The sequence below is a fragment of the Ornithorhynchus anatinus genome, chromosome 14 (genome assembly GCF_004115215.2).
Source record: "Ornithorhynchus anatinus isolate Pmale09 chromosome 14, mOrnAna1.pri.v4, whole genome shotgun sequence".
Lineage (NCBI taxonomy): Eukaryota > Metazoa > Chordata > Mammalia > Monotremata > Ornithorhynchidae > Ornithorhynchus > Ornithorhynchus anatinus.
The window spans coordinates 26,349,872-26,376,916 of record NC_041741.1 but is presented as its reverse complement, the minus strand read 5'-3'; positions in this window follow the sequence as shown (position 1 = coordinate 26,376,916).

The following is a 27,045-nucleotide window of genomic DNA, read 5'->3' as shown; positions in this document are numbered from 1 at the left end:
TCTAGAACCCAGGTCCTCTCCTCTGGGTGTTTCTCTGGATATTTGGACAGCAGCCCAGCACACCCTGCACCCCAAAATAGATTAATGCACAGCCTTTAGGAGAACGCTACAGAAACGGTCCTTACCATTTAGCTTGATTCCATGGTTAGGGCCAGTGAAAACATCACCTCCTCTACTGAGAGTCACTTGTTTATTCATATCATCTCCAAGAACTAAGGTGACAGATTGGAGGCAGGCAAGATCGAGGTTCTGCATTTAAAAAAAAAAACCAAAAAACAAAACAACCCGTGACCATGAACAGAAAGAAAAGGTTTTTGATTCAGCAGAAGTATCTGGTCTATTTAGAACTGGTAAATCAAAAGTAATGGCAACATTTTTCAGTTCACTTATGTGAGTGAGTTTTAAAGCATTCAATCACCTTGCTCCCTCCTACCTCGCTTTACAACTCTCCTACTACCATTTGGCTCGCATACTTTGCTCCTCTAAAGCTAATCTTCTCACTGTTGATCAATCTCATCTATCTTGTCACCCAACTCTCTCACTCATGCCCTGCCTCTGGCCCGGAATGCCTTCCCTCTTCATATCCAACAGATAATTACTCCCCCCATCTTCAAAGCCTCATTGAAGGCACATCTCTAAGAGGCATTTCTTGACTAAGCCCTTATTTCCTCTTCTCCCACTCCCTTCTGAGTCACCCAGATTTGCATCCTTTATTCACCCCTCTCCCTTCAATCCCCGCAGCACTTATGTACCTATCCATAATTTATTTATTCATATTACTACCTGTCTCCCCTTCTAGGCTATGAGCTGTACATATCCATAATTTATTTATTCATATTACTATCCATCTCCCCTCCTAGGATATGACCAACTCTGTTGTATTGCACTTTCCCAAGCACTTAGTACAGTGCTCTGTACACATAAACACTCAGTAAATATGATCGATTGGTTGATTGATTGAGTTTTCAACTAGATCCTTAAAAGAGAAAGAATGGAGCTGTTTCAATGCTCCAGAGACCCCTGCCTGTGCTTGTACGTGATATGTTTTAATGTCTCCGCCACATGGAATCCTCAATCCATCAACCGCATTTGTTGACCACTTACTGTATGCAGAGCACTGTACTAAGCACTTGGGAAATACAATACAGCAGAGTAGGTAGACATGTTCTCTGCCCACAGTAAGCTTCCAGTCTAGAGGGGGACACAGGCATTACTATAAATAAATAAATTATGCATATGTACGTAAGTGCTGTGAGGTTGAGGGTGGGCTGAATACCAAGTGCCCAACGGATAGAGATCCAATCCTCCTTTGTGTTCGTTTGTTTATTTGTGTTTATCATGCAAGTTCCTAAAGAGCAAGGATCAGGCCTTCTATTTCTTTGTGATATTCCACAGTCTACAAATACAACTGTCTATTTGCAGAAAACAATGTTCCAATGATCTTGCAGAACCTTTTCATTCATTCATTCATTCATTCATTCATTCAATCATATACATCGGGCACTTACTGCGTGCAAAGCACTGTACTAAGTGCTTGGGGGGTACAATACAAAAACAGACAGACACATTCCCTGCTCACAACGAGCTCACAGTCTAGAGGAAAGTGAAAGTGACTGAAAGTGACAGAAAGTGTGGCTTGCCAAGGCAGAAGACATCCAAGGCTTGCAGCACACCAGCAAACCTAGACCTTCTACACCTCATTAAAGAAGCTACCTGGCCCTGCATACACCATCATGGCACCTTTGAATAACACAATAACCAAATATAAAGGAAAACATAAACATGCTGACAGGGAGATAAAGGAGGTAAAGGAGGGGGAGGAAGGAAAGGGTGGGGGGATTAAGGGGAGGAGGAGAAAGAGAAGGCATACTCCTATTACTAACAGTAGTGATAATAATGGTATTTGTTAAGGGCTTACTGTTTGCCAAGCACTGTACTAAGCACTAGGGAAGATGCAGCATAAACAGGTCGGACACAGTCCCTGTCCCACCTGGGGCTCACAGTCTAAGCAGGTGGGATTAAGATTTAATTCCCATTTTACAGATGAGGAAACTGAGGGGCAGAGAAGTTAAATGACTTGCCCAAGGTCACCCAGCCTACAAGTGGCCAAGCTGGGATTAGAACCCAGGTGTTCTGACTCATGTCCATAACTTTTCCACTAGGTCACTCTGCTTCCAAAACCTCCTTTTTAAAGCATTTTCAACAGTAAACATTACTTTGGCCATCATTTTGTCTGAGAATCTAGTCTAGACATGGTCACCGGGGCTTTTGTGAGGCCAGTATGCAGGACCGGCCTGAGTTCCTGCCCTTTTAACGCCTTCGGAGGGCAGTGGGTATAAGAGGTTAATATCTTCATTCCTTGTGCAGCGCATGTTAACAAGGAGGCCACCATTTCTCAAATTCCCAGAGTCCAGTCGGAATTCCCTCCCCTTTTGCTCCCCCAGGCAACTTTTGCACTCTGAAAAGAACACATATCCAACAGCTTCTGCCGGGAATCCTGCAGTCAGGACAAACTTCCTAGATACAATCATCAAATTTGCCTCTTTATCCAAGGAAAGAAGAGTATTAATGATGGAAAAGACAATTGTTCTTCTCTCCATGTCTAAAGAACATAACTTCCACTGGTGCAAAGGGGAAAATTGAGAAATCAAATGGCAAGAAATTTGATATCAAAAAAATTCCAGTCAGTCACAGAATGTACTTTATCTATTTGAGAGTATATTAATCCTGTCAACACAGCTATTTTCCTCCCTAAGCTACCTTTCCACGATGTAACAAAATACTTAGGTACTTAATCATGCGTGAAATCTTTTTCAAACTCAATTTGGGTAATGCAAAAACTATTTTTCCAAGAAAAGTACTTGGCAATTAAATAAAAATCCTTCTTTATACAGTTAATTTGCTTTCAAAAAAATGAAAAATGGAAAGAATGCCATCTGGTTTTGTTACATTTTCATTAAATGGAATGCCAGAATGCCAACGTACCTACTTACCTGTTTGATTCTTAATTAAGGCAGATTAGCTCTTACCTGACCACAGGGAGCTTTCTGGAGAGTGACGGTGAATTTATCGTCCCCAGTGCCTTTTACAAGAATGTACTGGCAAACACCAACGAAGGTATAATGACGCCCATCAAAAGTTGTGAAATGAGAATCTCCAACAACTGAACACTCAACTTGAAAAGACAAAATGAATATGTTCTTGTTCTACGTATTCTCCAAACAAGGAATTAACTCAGAGCAACTGAATCATTTCTTGGGTAGAAGGATCTACCAGAGTCATTTGAGACAATTCCATGATGAAGGGGCTACTATACCTACAATTCCCAAATTATAGGTTATATGACATAATATTAAATCATTGGAATGATAGATCTATCTCTATTTCTATTTGATTCCTCCTGCGTTTCTTTGGCATTATTTTTTTTTTTAGAAATAAAGTGCAAGTTTTCCCAGACTTATTTTAAAACATTTTTTCCTGGGTGGACCAACTCTTAAATGGTTTGAATAATCTTAATATCCTGAGTTCTTACGTATCTTTTATTTACTCACCAGCTTTCTTCGCTTCACCACTTTCCCTTTAAGTTGGTCAAATTAAACCTCAGTTCATTTGAGATCTCTTCATAAACAGGTCCCATTGTTTTTTTCCTTTGCCCCATTAATTGAGAAAAATTTCCAGTATAAATATTTAAAATTCAAAGTTACCTGGACATTCCTGTTCAGTACAGTTCCAAACGCCTCCAACACAAACGCTGAATGGAAAACAACATATGAATTTACGAGCTATGCTTCTTTTACTATGAAGTTGAAATGAAATCTGTGATAATAATGATGGCATTTGTTAAGTGCTTATTAAGTGTCAGGCACTGTATTAAACACTAATAGAACATCAGATGTGACCTGGAAATTTGGAACGCAGGCGGTTCTCAGATTTATGACACAATGAATTCCTGAAAATTGCATTTTAAGTCTAAATGGAAGTTGAAATGAATTTTCTCATAAGGACAGTGTTATAAATGGCTATTGGTAGTGAACCAAGGATGATGATGATACTATTACTACTACTCCTAACAATAAAAATAATATTGATAATAATAATTGTGATATTTTTAAGTGCTTACTGGGTACCAAGCACTGTACTAAGTGCTGGAATAGATACTGGGTAGTGAGGTACATCACCGTCTCCGTCCCAATCTAAGTTAGACTCCCAATCTAAATTAGAAGCACTGAATCCCCATTTTACACATGAGGAAACTCAAGCCCAGAGAAGTTAGGTGACTTGCCCGAGGTTACACAGCAGGCAAGTAGTTGAGCTGGTATTAGAAACCAGATTCTCCAAACTCCCAGTCCTGTGCTCCATTTTACTAAAATTGCCCAGAATGGCACAATCAGTCAACCAACATTCGTATATTTGTATATCCCAGGCAGCGTGGCTCAGTGGAAAGAGCACGGGCTTTGGAGTCAGCAGTCACGAGTTCGAATCCCAGCTCTGCCACTTGTCAGCTGTGTGACTGCGGGCAAGTCACGTCACTTCTCGGTGCCTCAGTTACCTCATCTGTAAAATGGGGATGAAGACTGTGAGCCCCACGTGGTACAACCTGATTCCCCTGTGTCTACCCCAGCGCTTAGAACGGTGCTCTGCACATAGTAAGCGCTTAACAAATACCAACATTATTATTTATATTGAGGGAGAAAGGTCCCATGCTGGGATTGATTGCATCAGATGTCAAATGGACTTATTCTTTTGGATTCTGCCTGTGAATCAAGCAACAGCTGACTTTTCCTGACCCCCAGCTCTCTCCTGCTCCATCACCCCACCCCATCTTACCCCCACTTTGACCTTCCTCTCGCTCCTCCTCACTCCCCATGGTTTTGTAAATCGCTTCCATATTTCCCCTTGGCTCCCATCTGCCCCACCGCACCCCCCAACAATCCACACTTCGCCAGAGCTAGTACCATAAAGGAGGCTACTGTTGTGAAGATAAAACCATTGTGTTGTAAAACAGAAATTGGAGTAAGTTTGTAATGGCCATTCATCATTACTTGAAATATCTTAAGTCAAGGAACGCCTGTACCATACCTCTTCTCTGTCATCGATGCACTTAGGTTTGTGCTCTTTGGGCACTTAATAATAGTAATAATAATAAATACTCTTTCAACACAATAATACTAATGATAATAATGATATTTGTTAAGCATTTACTATATGCCAAGCGGCTCTGGAGTAGGCTCCTTGTTGGGAGGGAATGTGTCTAATGACATTGCTCTATTGTACTCTCCCAAGTGCTTAGTACAGTGCTCTGCACACAGTCAGTGCTCAATAAATACTACTGATTGACCGACCGATTGATTGATTCAAGGTACGGAAGCAGCATGGCATAGTGGATAGAGCATGGGCTAGAAATCAGAAGGTCACGGGTTCTAATCCCGGCTCTAATCCTGGGACCTTGTACAAGTCACTTCACTTCTCTGTGCCTCAGTTAACTCATCTGTAAAATGGAGATTGAGACTGTGAGCCCATGTGGGACAGGGACTGTATCCACCCAGCACTTATTACAGTTCCTGGCACATAGTAAGCACTTAACGAATGTCACAATTATTATTATTAAGGCAATCAGGTTGAACACAGTCCCTGTCCCCCATGGGGCTCACAGTCTTAATTCCCCTTTTACAGATGAGGTAACTGAGGCACAAGGAAGTAAAGTAACTTGTCCAAGGTCACACAGGAGACAAGTGGCAGAGTCAGGATTAGAACCCACATCCTTTGACACCTAGGTCTGTGATCTTTCCACTAGACCCTGCTGCTTCCTTTGATATATTCACTTGATATTCACCCCACCCTCAGCCCCACAGCACTTATGTAAAACTCTGTAACTTATTTTCATAATAATAATAATGATGTTGGTATTTGTTAAGTGCTTACTATGTGCAGAGCACTGGTCTAAGCACTGGGGTAGACACAGGGGAATCAGGTTGTCCCACGTGGGGCTCACAGTCTTAACCCCCATTTTACAGATGAGGTAACTGAGGCACAGAGAAGTTATGTGACTTGCCCACAGTCACACAGCTGACAAGTGGCAGAGCTGGGATTTGAACCCATGACCTCTGACTCCAAAGCCCATGCTCTTTTCACTGAGCCACGCTGCTTCTCATGAGTGCCTCCCCTCCAGACTCTAAGTTCCTCGTAGGCAAGGAACTACCAACTCTGTTGTATTGTACTCGCCTAAGTGCTTAGTACGGTGTTCTGCACACAGTAAGCCCTCAATCGATTCCATTGATTGATCGATTGATTGATGTGTATCAAGAAGTACTATCCAACTAAGGGTGTAATGACCAGAGTGTATAATAACCCTCTAAAATGTAAGCTCTTTGTGGCAGGGAACATTTATTGTTTATATTGTTTATTGTTATATTGTACTCTCCTGAGTGCTTAGTACAGTGCTCTGCACAATGTAAGCGCTCAAAAAATATGATTGAATAAATGACAACTTAAGGCAACCCTAGAAAGGATGATAGCATACCATTCACTGCATTCCTGCTCAATTCTTGATCCAACTGCATAAGAAGACCCGTGGTAACTGCAGGGACAATTTTCCAAGGAGACGCAAGTTCCATTGTCCATTATGAGGCCTAAATATACATGACACTGATTTCAAATAAAGATAGCAATCATTTCCAATACTTCTTAACTTGTATACTTTGCACATCTAGACTGTGAGCCCGTTGTTGGGTAGGGATTGTCTCTATTTGTTGGCAAATTGTACTTTCCAAGCGATTAGTACAGTACTCTGCACATAGTAAGTGCTCAATAAATACGATTGAATGAATATAAGCTCCTTGTGGGCAGGAAATGTGGCTACGAACTCTACTGTATTCATTCAATCATATTTATTGGGTGTTTACTGTGTCCAGAGCACTGTGCTAAGCGCTTGGGAGAGTACGCTATATTCATTCAATAGTATTTATTGAGCACTTATGTGCAGAGCACTGTACTAAGCGCTTGGGATGAACAAGTCGGCAACAGATAGAGACGGTCCCTGCCGTTTGACGGGCTCACGGTCTAATCGGGGGAGACGGACGGACGAGAACGATGGCAATAAATAGAGTCGAGGGGAAGAACATCTCGTAAAAACAATGGCAACTAAACAGAATCGAGGAGATGTGCAATTCATTAACAAAATAAATAGGGTAACGAAAATATATACAGTTGAGCGGACGAGTACAGTGCCTAGGGGATGGGAAGGGAGAGGGGAGGAGCAGAGGGAAATGGGGGGAAAAGAGGGTTGAGTTGCGGAGAGGTGAAGGGGGGGTGGTAGAGGGAGTAGAGGGAGAAGGGGAGCTCAGTCTGGGAAGGCCTCTTGGAGGAGGTGAGTTTTAAGTAGGGTTTTGAAGAGGGGAAGAGAATCGGTTTGGCGGAGGTGAGGAGGGAGGGCGTTCCGGGACCGCGGGAGGACGCGGCCCGGGGGTCGACGGCGGGACGGGCGAGACCGAGGGACGGCGAGGAGGTGGGCGGCGGAGGAGCGGAGCGTGCGGGGTGGGCGGTAGAAAGAGAGAAGGGAGGAGAGGTAGGAAGGGGCAAGGCGACGTATCAATAAACAGACACCGCGAGCTTACATTGCGCTTTCCCAAGCACTTAGTACGGTGCTCTGCACATAGTTAACGCTCCACAGATACCATTGATTGATTGATATTGAGCAACTATGACCAGGCCCAGACATTTTCCTAGCTCTCGCTGATATTTACTCCTAACTGTTCACTAGTGTGTTGTTGAATGTCATCAGGATAGTTGGCAAAAGACGATTTACCTACCATCAGGACAGTAACACCCATCTAGGCAGTGGAGATTGCTTCCGAGACATTCCTTTTCAAACGTGCATGTCGGTGGACAACAACTGATACAATCTCGGTGAACGAAACTATCGTCACACTTCTCAGCTGGAACGTATAAACAGAGGTGGCGATAAATGTGAGATATTGGGATGTGCTGGGTCTATGGGAGGGGACTAAATTCCAATTCTGTAGCAATAATAATTATAACAACAATAATTATAATAACTAGAGAGGCAGTGTGGCCTAGTGGAAGAGCGCAGGCCTGGGAGCCAGAGGAAATGGGGTCCAAACCCAGCTCCGCCGCTTTCCTGCTGTGTGACTTTAGGCAAGGCACTTGATTTCTCTGTGACTCAGGTCCCTCTCTTATTTGTTATTGTTTTAATGAGATGTTCTTCCCCTCGATTCTATTTATTGCCATTGTTCCTGTCTGTCCGGCTCCCCCGATTAGACCGAAAGCCCGTGAAAGGGCGGGGACTGTGTCTATCTGTTACCGACTTGTACATTCCAAGCGCTTAGTACAGTGCTCTGCACATAGTAAGCGCTCAAAAAATACTATTGAATGAATGAATGAATGAAAATGGGGATTTGATACCCGTTCTCCCTCCTATTTGGACTGTGAGTCCCATGGGGAACCTTCTATCTACCCCAGTGCTTAGTACAGTGCTTGACGCGTAGTAAGCACTTAGGAAAAACTATAATTATTATTATAATTGTTATTAGTAGCGGTAGTAATAGTAGTAGTAGCATTCATTCATTCAATAGTATTTATTGAGCGCTTACTATGTGCAGGACACTGTACTAAGCGCTTGGAATGTACAATTCGGCAACAGATAGAGACAATCCCTGCCCAGTGACGGGCTCACAGTCTAAATGGGGAAGCAGTATTAGAACAGTAGTACAGTGCCTGGCACACAGTAAATACCTAAGAAATATCACAATTATTCATTAGCAGTAATAGTTGTAGAAGTATTACAACTGTGGTATTTGTTAAGCACTTACAATGTGCCGAGCACTGTATTAAATGCAAGGGTAGATACATGATAATTAGACATACTTCCTATCTCTCGGGGAGCTCACAATCTTAGGTAGGAGGGAGAACAGGTATTGAACTTCCATTTTATGGATGAGAACCCTGAGGCAAAGAGAAGTTAAGTCACAGCAGGCAAATGACAGAAACAGGATTAGAACTCTGTGCCCTTTCCACTCGGCCACTTTAAAATCCTCTACAGCTGCATCACATCTTAGAGTCCTCAGTACCAAATGTTGGGGAATCACATTTTAGTGTTGGAGTAAGCTAACACTTTTTTTATGGTATTTAAGTGTTCACTATGTGCCAGGCATTGTGCTATGCACTGGATAGGTACAGGCTAATTAGGATGGACACCGTCCATATCCCACGTGGGGCTCACAGTCTTAATCCATATTTTATAGATGAGGTAACTGAGAAGTTTGGTGACTTGCCTGAGGTCACACAGCGGACACACAGCAGCGTGTGAAGCAGTGTGGTCTAGTGGATAGAGCACAGGCCTGGGAATCAGAAGGACCTGGGTTCCAATCCCGCCTCGGACACTTTTCTGCTCCGTGACCTCGGGCAAGCCGCTTCACTTCTCTACACCTCAGTTATGTCATCTGTGAAAAGGGGATTAGGACTGCGAGCCCCACGTACGACATGGACTGTGTCCAACCGGATGATCTGCATCCACCCCACTGCTTAGTACAACGCCTGGCACATAGTAAGCACTTAAAAAACACCATTTAAAAAAAAGTGGCGGAGTCAGGATTAGAACCCAGGTCCTCTGACTCCCAGACCCACTCTCTTTTGGGCTTGAGAAGTATTACGAACATATAAAACATACTGCATGCCGGAAAGTCATCCCTCCAGTCTCGAACAGGGTAGCCCGCATGAGAGCAGGCCCTGGCATATTCCGTCACCGCTCGGCAATAACTGTCTTCACTGTCACTCCTAAAAAGTAAAAATAGTATTTGTTAAATGCTTACTTTATGTCAGGCACTGTACTAAGCCCTGAAGTGGATATAAGCAAATCGGGATAGACACAATTCCTGTCCCACACTTCGCTTCTCCAGCGCTAACCTTACTCACTGTACCATGATCTCGTCTATCTTGCTGTCAGTTTCTCGCCTACGTCCGGCCTCTGGCCTGGAAAGCCCCGACTCTTCATGACTGACAATTACTTTCCTTCCATTTAAAGCCTGACTGAGAAGCAGCGTGGCTCCGTGGAAAGAGCCTGGGCTTGGGAGGCAGAGGTGACGGGTTCGAATCCCGGCTCTGCCACTTGTCAACTGAGTGACTGTGGGCAAGTCACTTCACTAATCTGTGCCTCAGGGACCTCATCTGTAAAATGGGGATTAACTGTGAGCCTCACGTGGGACAACCTGATTCCCCGTATCTCCTCCAGCGCTTAGAACAGTGCTCTGCACAGAGTAAGCGCTTAACAAATACCAACATTATTACATCTCTTCCACAAGGTCTTCCTTGATTAAGCCCTCTTTTCCTTTCTTCCACTCCTTTCTGTGTTGTACCGATTTGCTCCCTATATTTATCCCCCTCCCAGCCCCACAATGCCCGTCTCCCCCTCTAGACTGTAAACTCATTGCGGATAGGGAATGTGTCTAACATTGTGTTGCACGCTCCCACGCGCTAAATATGATGGTCTGCACACCGCGACAGCTCAATAAATCTGACTGATTGATTGACTGTGAGTCCCATGCGGAACAGAGACGGTGTCCGACCTGATTATCGTAACTACACCAGCGTTTAGAACCAAGCTCGGCATATTGTAAGGGTTTAACAAATACAATAATAATAATAATAATAACAGTGGTCTGATAGTTGGAGCGTTGCGAGCTTTGAGACAAGAGAGGTTTTTTCGAATGGGGGAGATTTGAGTGTGTTTGAATGCACCCTTCTTACTAATCTCTGAATCTCAAGTCTCTCCCCTCTTCAGCCTTTCCCACTTTCACCAGCCTTAAAGAACGTCTTTACACATTATTAGGAACTCATCACTTCTCTCCTTGAAAACCTCCACTGTCTCCCCATTTTTAAAATTACATCAAACAAAAACTTCTAATTATTGGTTGTGCCATACATTTTAATGTACATGCACTACTACATAAACCCTTAATAATCCACCTATCTTTCCACTGTCCTCTCATTATTATTACTATTATATTTGTTGAATGCCTACTGTGTGTTAAGTACTGTTTTAAGCAGTGATGTAGACACAAGTTAATCAGGTTGGACACAGTCCCTGTCCCAAATGAGGCTCACAGTCTAAGTAGAGGGAGAACAGGCACTGAATCCCCATTTCACAGTTGAAGGAACTGAGGCACATGGAAGTGAGGTGACTTGCCCAGGGTCACACAGAAGACAAGTGGTGAGGTCAGAATTAGAACCCAGGTCCTCTGACTCCCAGGCCTATGCTCCTTCCATTAGGCTTCGCTGCTTCCTCTCTCAACCTTCTCCTATCTCATTCAATCCTGTAAGAATAAGCTCCCTTAATAGGACATAAAATTCATGAAATTTCCAAGTGCACCTTTGAAATAAAATACGCCTAATTATACTTGAGTTTTTAGGTTTCAATTACTCCACCTGTAGCCTGCCATACTAAATAGTTTCATAGCAAATAACTGGGATTCATTTTTTGTGTTATCTTAGATCCACCATGACAATTATCTATTGTAAGGACTCTGGTAATTCCTGAAATAGACAGTGTGACACCAGTCTATAAAGTAAGCGGGATTACAAACATACACTAGGTTGGTCTTTCAGCACCACAGAATAACGTTTGGCTAGAAACCCAGAATTCGTCAGGATAATCGCTTCAAGAACGCTGTATTTTGTATGCCTTGATGCTTTCAACGTAACTATTGTAAAGTTACCATCCTAAAAAAACCCCACTTTCTCTGCTACCGTAATCACAGTCCGGGTCGATCTCTTACCCCAATTAAGGGGACTTAATAGAAAGAACAACTTGGCAGAAAGGTTGCTGAGCTGCAGAAAACCTACTAAGTGAAATGAAGCCGCCAGTAACCGTAGGTCTTCTTTTCCAGCAATTTAAGTTTAATTTAATGAGATCCCAGGACTTCAGAACTTCCTTCTAGCCTGAAAATATTCACACACTTTTTAACCACCACCTAATGATGGTGCATCTCACTGAAGCTCCTGAAAATTGGCTGTGGACTCTATGTACCTCCTTAAATTTATCTGTTTTTGTAGGTACAAAATTATATACAATTTTAAAACAAAATTTTGAAGTGACCAGAAAGCAGCACTGATCAAAGAAATGCCCTACAAGACTGGTGATCTTAATGCTTAGCCCTTGATTCAAGCCAATAAAACACTATTGTTCCAGTACTTCTGCTTTATTCCAAAATGGACAAAATGGACACCATCACAGTGGAAAAAAACTGAATTTACCTAGAAATTATCCATTTTAAGAGCCCCTATTTCAATTGAATTGCAATTAGGTCCAAAAAAGAAATTACTTTCAAACAGGGAATTCACATGATCATTTCTCTTCTTATTGTTGTTATTAATAATATTATTATAATAATAATTGTAGTATTAGTTAAGCACTTTCTATGTGCCAGACACTGTCCTAAGGGCTGGGGTGGATACAAGCAAACCGTGTTGGACACAGTCCCTGTCCCACATGGGGCTCAATCTCAATCCTCATTTTACAGATGAGGTTACTGAGGCAGATGGAAGTGAAGTGACTTACCTAAGGTCACACAGCAGACAAGTGGTGGAGGCAGGATTAGAACCCACGGCCTTCTGACACCCAGGCCCATGCTCTATCCACTACGCCATGCTGCTTACTAGAGACTCCTTTTTTACGGTATTTGTTAGATGCTTACTATGGGCCACACATTGTATTAAGCAGCACGTTAGACACAAGCTAATCAGGTTGGATACGATCCATGTTCCACAAGGGGCTCGCCGTCTTAATGGGCACAGAATATGTTTGCTAATTCTGTTGTACTCTCCCAAGTGCTTAGAACAGTGCTCTGCACATAGGAGCCCGGGCCTGGGAGTCAGAGTCCATGGGTTCGAATCCCGGCTCTGCCACCTGGCAGCTGTGTGACTGTGGGCAAGTCACTTCACTTCTCTGTGCCTCAGTTCCCTCATCCCTAAAATGGGGATTAACTGTGAGCCTCACGTGGGACAACCTGATTACCCTGTATCTATCCCAGCGCTTAGAACAGTGCTCGGCACATAGTAAGCGCTTAACAAATACCAACATTATTATCATAGTAAGTGCTCAATAAATATAACTGATTCATTGATTGCTCAATCCCCATTTTGCGCATAAGGTAACTGAGGTTCAAAGAAGTTGGGTGACTTGCCCATGGTCACACAGTAGACAAGTGGCAGAGCTGGGTTTAGAACCCGGATCCTTTTGACTCCCATGCCCGTGTTTCATCCGCTACGCCGAGCTGCTTCTATTTGAAGCATTCTACTCCTGGAGAGGAATTATATCCCCTTTGGAGAAAAATCAATCTGGGTTTAATGACAATTCCATATTGAAGAATAGCTGAGAACCAATTCCTAGAGAATGCCTTTAACTGGAAAAGGCCTTGGGTCTTCATTTCTGAAAGAGAGGGGCGAGCATTGTCTACCAACTTAAAATGGACCAACTAGAGCAAAGACTGGGAGAATGTGAGCGTTGCAGGAATCTAAAAATACAACAGGACAGAAGAGCTCTTAAATCAAACAAAAATAGATCTAAGAGGGAAACAGTATCAAATTTCATGGAAATCAGATCAGAGGCTAAATTCTGAACCTACGTGTCCCCAAGGAGAAAAAAAAATCCTTTATTTAGAATGACTTGCGTCAAACTGAGTTCATGCTTTAATTGGGCTTCAAAGACCAAATATGTAAAGGATAGTATCACTAATATCCACTCAGCATGAGCAAAACCCTTCTTACGATTCCTCTGAAAATGTTCTTCATAAGGAAATCATTTAACTTGCCTGAGGTAGCTCTACATTACAGCAGTTGGCAAACCTCCGTTATCTTCCTTGCTTTCCAGATAGTTCCCTCAACAGAGACTTTCCCCTCAAGACCTAGAATCCTTTAGACCATTAGGGCCTCAAGGAGGAGGAGTGCTCAAGGTTTTAGAGGACATCTAGAAGGGAAAAATGTTTAAAAACCCAAAGATCTTAGAGCAAAAGAGAGAAGAGGGGCATTCTTTTAAGAAACGGTCTGCCAGAGGATGATTATACTTACTTGCACAGGTCATTAATACAACTAGCAATGTAAGAGTAAGGGTCTATGTTCTCATGACAACTGAGAAAAGGAAATTGCAGGAGTATTTGACACTTGAAGAAGATGTCCTAGGGAAAAAAATATATTGTGTGCATTATATATACGAACATATAAACACTCACTGTTTAGAATATTTTTTCATGAAGTGTATTTTCTTCTCGTTTTTCTCACCCCTTTCACCTTCTGTGGGCTGAAAAATAACCCTATTCTCCTTGCTTTAATTAGTATATCTATTACTGCAGCCTCTATTCTTGTTAGCAAAAAGGGACATGATCAGAGTATCCGAAACACCCAGGATCCAGATGAATAAACAGAACGAGCAGAGGTGATCCAACCAAATAACTAATTTCATTGTTCATTGCTTTCACGATCATTCAAAACGTATAAACTAATCGATTCACATTCGTTCAATATCCAGAGTTTGTGTGTCCTTTTGGAACTGTTTCAGGTAAAATATTTTAATAAATGGAGTGACTAGGCTGGCACTTAAAATGCCAAACTACCTATGGCACTGTACTAGAGCCATAGCAGAGCACTGTACTAGACACTTAAGAGACTACATGAGAGTGAGTAGATACGATATCTGCCCTCCAGGTCAGTAACAGGTATGAAAATAAAGCATAGGTCAACTACAATAAAGCAAGAGGAAACGAGTACGAAAATAAATCATAGGTAGGAAGAAGCAATAGAGTATAAATTTATATAGACAAATACAGTGAGGAAGTATGAGTACCTGAGTGCTTAAGTGGTGGGATGTGCTGAATTAGCAGTTGATGGGGGGCGTGGATGAGGGTATGAGAGACTAATTGAAAAAGGCCTCCTGGAGGAGATGTGATTTCAGGAGCATCTTGGACATGAGGAGAGTTGGGAATCTACTAGATGTAATGGAGGAGGGAGTTCTACACAGAAGGGAGGATGAAAGCCACAGTTCAGCAGCCAGAGAGAGGAAAATAAAAAACACTTGGTAGATTGGCTTGAGATATTTGGCATAAGGATGCTTAGGCAGAAAACAGTGGCCCCTAGGAATGATATGAAAAAAAAATATTGAACCAGTGAGGGTCTCAGGATTAGACCACTTTAACTTGTGAACAATTTGGGGGACTGACCACCTAGGGGTTTGTTTCACTGAGGCCATCCCAACAGGGACACCCTGACACACAGAGGATGATTGAACTTTGGATTTGAGTGGGTTTCCTTGATTTTCCTTGCTCTGAGCCACCAGCAACTTCAACTAGCCCTGCCTCTGAATATAAACTCCTAGAAGGCAGGGACTAGATGTAATTTTATATTCTGCAAAGGTAGATGTCCCCTGCAAATGAGGGCAATCCAGATTAGGTGGCCCAAAATCAACAAATGCGCTATGTCAAAAGATCCATGAATTAACTTACCTCAAACGCCGCTTCTTTAGTCAGGCATGGGCTGGGAAAATCCGAGCCAGTAGCAACACACGCGTTATCATCTGGGGTTCGTACAGTCCAGCTGTTCGCAAATACAGCAATGTCTTCGGTATATTCATCTGCATCCCCCAAAAAATCAACAGCCTAATTTTGCACACATATATTTTCTCTCAACACAAAAGTCGACGTACGGACTGTGACTTTCGTCAAGGAGACTAGCCGAGTGGCTCTGGTATGACATGATAAATCAAAATAACCTTGCTCAAGGTAGTAGAAACAGGTAAAATGAAATTTAATGGGGACAGATGTCCTGTGGTGCATCCAGGAAGAAATTATAGATAGATCAAAGTGGGAGATTAATGGCATTAAAAAAAAAAGATAGTAGCTGTGCCATTTAAGTGTATACTATGGCCAAGCACCAGTATAAGCACGGGAGTAGTATAATATAATCATTCATTCATTCATCCAATAGTATTTATTGAGCGCTTACTATGTGCAGAGCACTGTACTAAGCGCTTGGAATGTACAATTCGGCAATAGATAGAGACAATCCCTGCCCATTGACGGGCTTACAGTCTAATCGGGGGAGACAGACGGACAAAAACAATAGCAATGAATCTTGGATACTCTCAATCAATCGATAGTATTTACTGAGCATTTACTGAGTGCAGAGCACTGTATTAAGCACTTGGGAGAGTAATAATAATGGCGGTATCTGTTAAGCGCTTACTATTTGCACAGCACTGTTCTAAGCGCTGAGGGAGACACAGGGTAATCAGGTTGTCCCACGTGAGGCTCACAGTCTTAATCCCCATTTGCCAGATGAGGGAACTGAGGCACAGAGAAGTGAAGTGACTTGCCCACAGTCACACAGCTGCCAAGTGGCAGAGCCGGGATTCAAACCCATGACCTCTGACTTCCAAGCCCGTGCTCTTTCCACTGAGCCACGCTGCTTCAATACAACCCAGTTGATAGACATGTTCCCTGCCCACGGCGAGTTTACAGTCTAGAGGGGGAGACAGGCAGACCGAAAGAAAGACAGAATCACTGCCTCTCGTGGGGCTCACAATCTAAGGAGGAGTAAAGGCAGGAATTTAATCCCCACTTTACATATGAGGAAACTGAGGCACAGGTAAGTGAAGTGACTTGTCCAAGGTCACACAGCCGCGGGCAAGTGGTGGAGCCAGGATTACGATGCCAGGTCAAGCGACTCCCAGTCTCGTACTCTTTCCACCACAGCACACATTCAGGCAATATACATCAAATTTTAGCCGACAGCCGTATGCTGGTTGAGGAGTTAGATTTTCAGCCTGGTTTCGGCTGTGCATGTATCGAGGCTGAGGTTCCTTCTAAACACAATTAGATCATTACCCTTTCCCGTAATAGAGGAGACTAGCCGGGGCCTTTACGCCCAATACTGAGGTGAACCACAGAGAAGGCAAGACAGGGAGGAGAATTGGATGGAGTGGAGAAGGTAGGATGAGAAGGAAGAAGAAAAGGAAGTAGCAAGAGGGCGGATATATATGAAAAGAAAACAGCAACGGAAGAAAAGAACTCGAAAGAGAGGGCACCTTCCTGGTTTAGTGTCATTACTTTGGAGCAAAGGTGAAGCCTAAATTATAGAATAAAGGAAAGACAGACAAAAGAGTAAAATCAATTGTTGAAAAGGAAAAATGTTTATCAGGAAACAAAATCAGCAGAAGGAAAAGGGAAGAGATCAAAAACAGAAAGATAGGAAGAGAAAAAGGACAACAATAATAATAATGACAATGGTATTTGTTAAGCACTTACTATGTGCCAAACCTATTCTAAGCACTGGGATAGATCTAAGCTAATCAGAATGGATACAGTCCCTATCCCACATGAGGCTCCTATCTAAATTGGAGGAAGAGGAGGATTTAATCCCCATTTTACAGATGGGGTAACTGAGGCACAGAGACATGAAGGGGCTTGCCCAAAGCTACCCAGCTGACAAGTGGCAGAGCTAGGATTAGAACCCAGGTCCTCTAACTCCTGCAGCTGCGATCTTCCCATTAGGCAGCACTGCTCCTCAAGGACGAGGATAAAAGGGAAGAACATGATTAACAATAACAACAATAATGACAATACAATGGCTCAGTGGAAAGAGCCTGGGCTTCGGAGTCAGAGGTCATGGGTTCGACTCCCTGCTCTGCCACTTGTCAGCTGTGTGACTGTGGGCAAGTCACTTCACTTCTCTGGGCCTCAGTTCCCTCATCTGGAAAATGGGGATGAAGACTGTGATCCCCACGTGGGATAACCTGATTCCCCTGTGTCTACCCCAGCGCTTAGAACGGTGCTCGGCACATAGTAAGCGCTTAACAAATACCAACATTATCATTCTCTGTGCCTCAGTTACCTCATCTGTAAAATGGGGATTAACTGTGAGCCTCACATGGGACAACCTGATTACCCTGGATCTACCCCAGCGCTTAGAACAGTGCCCTGCACATATTATTACTATTATAATAATATAATCAAATCAGGCACAGTACTTCTCCTCCATGAGGCTCACAGTCTAGGAAGGATGGAGAGCAGGCACGTTATGCCCATTTTACAGATGGAAGAAACTGAGGCACAGAGAGTTTTAAAATGACTTGCCCAAAGTCACAGCAGGTCACCCAGCAGAGCCGGGACTAGAATCCAGGTGATGTGACCGAGTTTTTGTGCTCTTTCCAGCAGTCGACGCTACCTCCTTATAAATGAAAACAATATCAAGTATCGCTAATTCGGCTACCAACGTAGTGGCTAGAAGCTAAATATAAATCAAGCATATTGCAACTGTGAAGTGACTCATTCAGTCCTTCATTCAATAGTATTTCCTGAGCGCCTTCTACGTGCAGAGCACTGTACTAAGCGCTTGGAATGTACAAATCGGCAACAGATAGAGGCGGTCCCCGCCCTAACGCTGCCGGCGGCATCGTCTTTAAAAATTGAAAGGATAATGATATGATTTCTGGTCCAAGCAGGCCACTAGACTTCTTGAGATCCTTCCTTCTGTCGTCACTGAGGGAGAGGAGCGTAAAGGAAGCACTCCATACCGGAGTTGGACGGCCGAGGTAGAATGGGGAGGTTCACGTACAAAGACGGAGATGCAGCTGAACTCTAGTTGCCGCTTCCAAGTTCCAGGCTGGAATGGAGATGCTAATACGAGATGGCGTTACGACTGGGTGGGTCGTGCTGGACTGGTGTCCTGTCTTCCTGCCGGCTGATGGCTACTTGTGCCAGAAAACCACAGCGTGAGAGGTAATGTTGCCTATTGGCAATAGAGAAGCAGCGTGGCTCAGCGGCAAGAGCCCGGGCTTGGGAGTCAGAGGTCATGGGTTCGTATCCCGGCTCTGCCCCTCGTCAGCTGTGGGACTTTGGGCAAGTCACTTCACTTCTCTGGGCCTCAGTGACCTCATCCGTAAAACGGGGATTAAGACCGTGAGGCCCACGTGGGACAACCCGATTCCCTTGTGTCTATCCCAGCGCTCTGCACATAGTAAGCGCTTAACAAATACCAACATTATTATTATTATGAGTTTGAATCCCGGCTCTGCCACTTGTCAGCTGTGTGACGGTGGGCAAGTCGCTTCACTTCTCCGTGCCTCGGTTACCTCATCTGTAAAATGGGGATTAACCGTGAGCCTCATGCGGGACAACCCTGTATCTACCCCAGCACATAGGAAGCGCTTAACAAATACCAACATTATTATTATTGGCTAGAGCATTGGCCTGGGAGTCCGAAGGTCACGGATTCTAATCCCAGCTCAGCCGCCTGTCTGCTGTGTGACCTTGGGCAAGTTACTTCATTCACTTCTCTGTGCCTCAGTTATCTCATCGGGAAAATGGAGATCGAGACTGTGAGCCCCACTTGGGATGTGGACTGTGTCCAACCTGATTAGCTAGTACCTACCCCCGCACTTAGTACAGCGCCTCGCCCATAGTAAGCGCTTGACAAATACTATAAAAAAACAAACACAAAAACAGAAGCAACTGTGAGAAAAGGGAGACTCAAGCACTGGTGTTTTCTGAGTGCTTACTGTGCGCTGTAACAAATATTTGGGAGAGCACAACAGAATTGGCAGATAGGTAGACACGGAGAAGCCAGAAGAGGAGAAAGAGGAAGAGGAAGGCAAGGATAAGGAATGAGAACGAGGAGGAAAACCTGCCTTTATTGAGAGTCTGGTTTGTGCAAACACTGTCCTGGGCAGTGAAGGGAATTAAGAGACAAATACTAGAAGCAGCGTGGCTCAGTGGAAAGAGCCCGGGCTTGGGAGTCAGAGGTCATGGGTTCGAATCCCGGCTCCGCCGCTTGTCAGCTGTGTGACTGTGGGCAAGTCACTTCACTTCTCTGGGCCTCAGTTCTCTCGTCTGTAAAATGGGGAAGAAGACTGTGAGCCTCCCGTGGGTCAACCGGATTACCCTGTAATTACCCCGGCGCTTAGAACAGTGCTCTGCACATAGTAAGCGCTTAACAAATACCAACATTATTATTATATGAGACAAGATCCCAGCCCTCAAACAGTTCATTGTTTAATTGAGAAAATAGGCATGCAACCCAAAGTCTCTACACTGACTTACACATCAGCAGCGGCATTCAGTCAGCACTTTTGTGGACAGGACACTGTACTTGGGGACATGCAACAAAGTTAAAAAAAAAACGCTGTCCCTGACTCTGTGAAGTTTTCAATTCATTCATTCAATCGTATTTATTGAGCACCTACTGTGTGCAGTGCTCTGCACTAAGCCCTTGGAAAGGACAATCAGTACATAAGTACTTATAAATTGGCCTAGTAGATAGAACATGGGCCTGGGAGTCAGAGGATCTGGGTTCTAATCCCAGCTTTGCCACTCCTGTCCCGTGAGACCTTGGGCAAATCACTTCAGTTCTCTGAATTTCAGTTCCCTCATCTGTAAAATGGGGATCGAGATTGTGAGCCCCACATGGGACGGGGACCGTGTCCAACCCGATTTGCTCGTATCCACCCCAGCGCTTAGTAGGGTGCCTGGCACATAGTAAGCACTTAACAGATACCATAAATAAATAATAATATAAGATAACCAGTTTGGACACTAGTCCCAGCCCCACTTAGGGCTCACGGCCTAAATAGAAGTGAGCAGGATTAAATCCCCATTTTAATAATAATAATAATAATGTTGCTATTTGTTAAGCGCTATGTGCAGAGCACTGTTCTAAACACTGGGGTATTTATAGGGTAATCAGGTTGTCCCACGTGAGACTCAGAGTTAATCCCCATTTTACAGATGAGGTAACCGAGGCCCAGAGGTGAAGTGACTTGCCCACAGTCACACAGCTGACAACTGAGGCACAGAAATATTAAGTGACTAGCCCAAGAGCAAACAACAGACTAGTGGCAGAGCCAGGATTAGAACCCAGATCCTCCGACTCCCAGACCCCATAGTGTTTCTACGAGGCCCCACCGCTTCACAATCAGTGATTTCAATTAGTGATTGAAGTTAAAAGGAAGGATTTATACAATGAACAATGAACAACTCAGGTTTAGGCATAGTAAGTTTTAGATGGATCTGAGGCATCCCAGTACATATTGAAGAACAGGTAAGAAGAAAGACATATATTTGGGAGGAAACACAGTGAGGCAGAGGTTTTTTGAAGCACGGGAGATGAATTTCCAATACGCGAATCAAGACGGAGAACAGTGCAGGACCCAGAACTGAGCTTTGGAAGACGACCACACTTGAAAGCAAGCAGAAACCATCACAGACCTCAATCATTTTCTGAAATCCCCCTGGCCTCCATGATTGATTTATCAAATCGACCAATGGTATTTATTGACTGCTTAGTGTGTGCAGAGCACTGTACTGAGAGCTTGGGCGAGGACAATACAACAGAGTTGGTAGACATGTTCCCTACCCACATGAGCTTACAGTCTAGAGGATCTTTATTCAAACCCCCATGATCTCACAAATGATTTTGTTAACACGAGTGAAAGCCGAAATAAACTTCCCCAAGGCACTCTTTCATTCATTCAATAGTATTTATTGAGCGCTTACTATGTGCAGAGCACTGTACTAAGCACTTGGAATGTACAAATCGGTAACCGATAGAGACAGTCCCTGCTCTTTCCCTTACACACTACTCTTCTTCTCCCATCCACATCCTCCTCCTTCCCATCTGTCTCTGAAAAGGAAATCTCTTACCATCTCTTATCTTCTAACTTAAAATTTTTAAGTCTTAAAACTATAACTACCTATGGTTTTTTTTTTTACTTATCCAGTCTCACTTCCTAAAACTGCTGCTTCCACCTTCCTGACTTTTACTTTTTTTATGGTATTTTTTAAGTGCTTACTATATGCCAGGCACTGAACTAAGCGCTGGAGCAAATCAGTCGTATTTATCGAGCGTTTACTATTATGCAGAGCACTGCACCAAGGTCTTGGGAGAGTACAATACAACAGAATCAATCAGCAGATATGTTACCTGCCCATAAGGAGCTTATGGTCTAGAGAGGGAGAGTAGGCTAAATAGGCTGGACACCGTTCATGTCCCACACGGGGCTCACAGCATTAATCTCCAGTTTTCAGGTGAGGTAACTGAGGCACAGAGACATTAAATGACTTTAAAAAAAAAATCTATTTGTTAAGCACCTACTACATGCCAGGCACAGTACTAAGCACTGGGGTGGATAAGAACAAATCAGGTTGGACAAAGTCCCTGTCATTCATTCATTCATTCAATAGTATTTATTGAGCGCTTACTATGTGCAGAGCACTGTACTAAGCGCTTGGAATGGACAAATCGGTAACAGAGACAGTCCCTGCCCTTTGACGGGCTTACGGTCTAATCGGGGGAGACAGACAGACGAGAACGATGGCAATAAATAGAACTCACAGTCTCAATCCACATTTACAAATAAAGGAACTGAGACACAGAGAATTGAAGTGACTTGACCAAGGTCGCACAGCAGAGATGGCAGAGCTGGGAGTAGAACCCAGGATCTTCTGACTCACAGGCCCGGGCTCTATCCACTAGGCCATGTGGTTATTTTTAACCTCTCCCTTCCCTAGAACTCTTTCTCTTCTTCTCTCCCACAGGCCTGAGCTTTGTCTATCCTGAAGAAAAAGTTCTTAAATCCCTCACCAACCTCCAGTTATTGCCGCATGCCCTTTGTCTTACTGACTTCAGTGGGACAAATACATCTACTGGAGCACAGCTTTTTCTAGATTAGAATCTCTTTGTGGGCAGCGCATGTGTCTAACTCTGTTGTATTCTCCCAAGTGCATAGTACAGTGCTTTGCATACAGTAAGCGCTCGATAAATACAATTGGTTGCTCGCTTGAGTGATTTCTGGCAACTTGCTTCTTGACTTCTAGACTGAATCAACTGAGTCTGTGCCCACAAAAGTTTCCAAAAATCTCCTTCTGGAGAAACCTAATGGCTTCTTTTCTATCACGTTCCTCCTTGACCTTTCTGCTACTATCTAAGCAGTTGACCATCTTCTACTCCAAAAAGTTCATCCCAGCCTTGTTTTCCCCAGTACTTTCTTAGTTTTCATCCTTCCTCTTCAATTGGTTCTTCTCAGTTGCATTTCTGAATCATTCTCTTCTTTTCTTCCTTTAATTGGGAGTGAATTCCAAAATGTCTTTCTTTGTCCACTATTCTTCTCATTTAACACATATTCAGAGCTCATCCTCTCATTTCTTCAAAGTGATATTTCTTAAACGCTTACTACATGCCAGGCACTGTACTAAGTGCTGGGGTAGATACAAGTAAATCAGGTGAGACACAGTTCATGTCCACACGGGCTCACAGTTTTCTTCCCCAATTTGCAGAGAGGTGACTGAGGTGCAGAGAAACTAAGTCACCTGCCCAAGGTCACAGAGCAGAAGAGTGGCAGAGCTGTGATTAGAACCCAGGACCCTCTGACTCCCAGACCCATGCTCTATCCACTAGGCCATACTGCTATTCAATTTCACTTCCAAAACCTCACCTGCTCTCCAATCTTCCTTTTCCATCTGTCTTCAGACTATCTCCAGCTGGAAGACCGCTGACCCTTCAAAATTCATATGGGGAAAACTAAATTCCTCATCTTCTAAATCCAGTCCGCTTCTAACTTTCTCATCACTGTTAACATCACTGCCCTCCCCATTCCACAAGTTTGCCATCTCAGTTGCATTTTTGTTTCCTCTTTCAATCACCTCCCACATGCAATCTGTCTCCATGTCCTGCCAATTCTTCCTCTTTAATATTTCACAATCTGTTCCTTCCGCTCCACAGTTCCAACCAGCAACCTGGAACTAGCGTCTTCACCTCCTACCCTACTACTGTGAGAGTCTGTTTACTAGTCTTCATGCCCTCAGACTCTCCCCTCTTCAGTCCCGTCCATCCATCTGTCTGAATTATCTTCCTACAGTAAAAAGAGTAGTCTTCATAAGAATACTATTTATTAAGCTGTGTACCCCAGGCCCATAGTACTTGTCTAAATCTTCTTATATGCTACTGTTTCCTCTATCCCTAATCTATTTTAATGTTTGCCCCTCCCTATAGATCACCACCCAGAACCAACCAGCTACATCTGTTAAGAAGAAAGGGCTGCCTTTTAGCAGAGTCTATTTAAAGGGAAACCAATTGCTATTTGAATCCAAAAAAATTGAATCTAGGTCTCAGATCAATCAGTGATATTTATTGAGCCCTTACTGTGTACCTGGGAAGGTACAGTACAAAAGAGTTGATAGACACATTCCCTGTAAGCAAGGAGCTTACAGTCTAAAGGGGGAGATGGATATTAAAATAAATTACGTATATGTACTTAAGTGCTTTGGAACTGAGGTTGGGGTGGATATCAAGTGCTTAAAGGGTACAGGTCCAAAAGCATAGGCAATCCAGAAGGGAGAGGGAGTAGGGAAAATGAGGGCTTAGTCAGAGAAGGCCTCTTGGAAGAGATGTGATTTTACTAAGGCTTTGAAAGTGGGGAGGGCGGTGCTCTGTCATATATCAAGAAAGGGGGAGTTCCAGGCCAGAGAGATGATGTGGGCAAGGAGTCAGCAGTGAGATAGATCAGATCAAGGTACAGTGAGTAGGTTGGCATTAGAAGAGCAGTGTACGCGGGCCGGGTTGTAATAGGAAATCGGAGAGGTGAGGTAGGTGGGGCTAGTCGATTGAGTGCTTTAAAACTCATGGTAAAGACTTTCTGTTTGATGCAGATAGATGAGTAATCACTGGCGGTTCTGGAGGAAAGGGAAGATGTAGAAAAATGATCTGAGCAACAGAAGGCAATGAGGACTGGAATGGGGAGGGGTAGGAGGCGGGGAGGGTGATGCAACAGTCAAGGAAAGATATGATGAATGCTTGGATCGGCATAGGAGTTTGGGTGGAGGAAAGGCAGATTTCCCTGAGATGATGAAAGTAGAACTGACAGGATTTGGTGATTGAATAAGTGGGTTGAATGACACAGATGAGTTGAGGTTCATGCCAAGGTTACACACTTGTGAGACGGGGAGATGAGTGGTATCGTCTACCGTGGTGGGAAATATTGGGGGAGAAAAGGATTTGGTGGGGGAAGATGAGGAGTTTTGTCAGCGGACTATACAAGTAGAGATGTCCTGAAGGCAGGAGGAAATACGAGACTGCGGAGGAGAGAGGTCAGGGCTGGAGAGGTAGATTTAGAAATCATCCATGTAGAGATGGTAATTGAAGCAGTGGGAGTGAATGAGTTCTCCAAGGGAATGGATGTAGATGGAGAAAGGAAGGGAATCAGAAATGAACCTTGAGGGACACCCGCAATTAGGGGGTGGGAGGCAGAGGAGAAGCCCGTGAAGGAGACTGAGAATGAACCATCGGAGAGATAAGAGGAGAACCAGGAGAGGACTGTGTCACTGAAGCCAAGGTTGGACAATGTTTCCAGGTCAAAGGGGCGGTCGACAGGGTCAAAGGCAGCTGAGAGGTCGAGGAGGATCAGGATGGAGTAGGGGTCATTGGATTTGGCGAGAAAGGGGTCACTGGGGTCCTTAGAGAGGGCACCTTCCATAGAATGAAGTGGTGGGGGGAGAAGGAAAGAATTTGAGGAAAGGAAGTGGAGGCAACAATTGTACAGAATTCCACCACAACAGGGAAACCAACAGCTGAGGTAGGAAATAAGGGGTACATAAGGATGAATTCATAAAACCTTGCTTCTCCCATTCGATGAGCATGTTGAAGAAACAGCATGGCCTAGCGGGAAGAGCCCAGTCAGTGGATTGAGCTAATAATGATAACAATAATGTTGGTATTTGTTAAGCACTTACTACGTGCAGAGCACTGTTCTAAGCGCTGGGGGAGATCCAGGGTAATCAGGTTGTCCCACGTGAGGCTCACAGTTAATCCCCATTTTCCAGATGAGGTAACTGAGGCACAGAGAAGTTAAGTGACTTGCCCACAGTCACAAAGCTGACAAGTGATGGAGTCTGGATTCGAACCCGTGACCTCGGACTCCCAAGCCCGAGCTCTTTCCACTGAGCCACGCTGCTTCTCTATGCTACCTGCCTATTGTACAACCTTGAGCAAGTCACTTGACTTCTCTGTACCTCTATTTCCTCATCTGTGAAGAAGGGTTTTAGACTGTGAGCCCCATAAGGTACAGGAACTGTGTCCAACCTGCTTATTTTGCATCTATCCCAGAATCTAGCAGAATGCTTGACACACAGTAAGTGCATAACAAATATAATTGCCATTATTAACAAAATCTCCAACAATATACCTCATAATCCCCATCAGTTAAACATTACATTGTCATCTCTATTACCAACATCTTGAATGACTGTGATAGCCAATTTAGTGCATCTAGAGAAGGAGAAGCAGTAAGGCCCAGTGGAAAGAGCAGGGCCCTGGGTTCTAATCCTGGCTCTACCACTTGTCTGCTGTGTGACCTTGACTTCTCTGGGCCTCAGTTCCCTCACCTATAAAATGGTGATTCAATACCTGATCACCCTCCTACTTTGAGCCCCATGTTGGACCTAATTATCTTGTATCTTCCCTAGTGCTTACAGTGTTGGCACATAATAAATGTTTAATAAATACCACAAGTATTATTATTATTACTGTCTTTGGGAATCGGCTCAGCATGGTGCTCAAAGCAAATCATTAGCCTCTAAGAGCTATAAACCCTAGAAACCAGAAAGAACTTTGCAAAGTTATCTGCTCACCTTGATGACTGTGGGTAAACCCACTCCTCTATATTCCTCCCAGATGACAATCTAGTCTATAAAGAGCGTGCTCTGTTTTAGTATTCCATTTTAGTGTCATACAGTTGTGACTGCCATAAAATTTATTCTTATATCCAAAGCAAATCTCAATTTCTACATCTTAACCATATTATTTTTTTGCTCCTTCATCAGTACAGGTAGAAATTAACTAGTTTCTCTCCTCCAGGTAATATCCCTGGGTACATCTTTTCCAGACGAATCATAAAGTTTTTTTTTCATATTTTCCAGCCTTATTAATCGTCACTGTGGCTTGTCTCGGAAACCTTTTCAAGAGCTCTACATCCTTATTTGGAGTCTAGAACTGCAC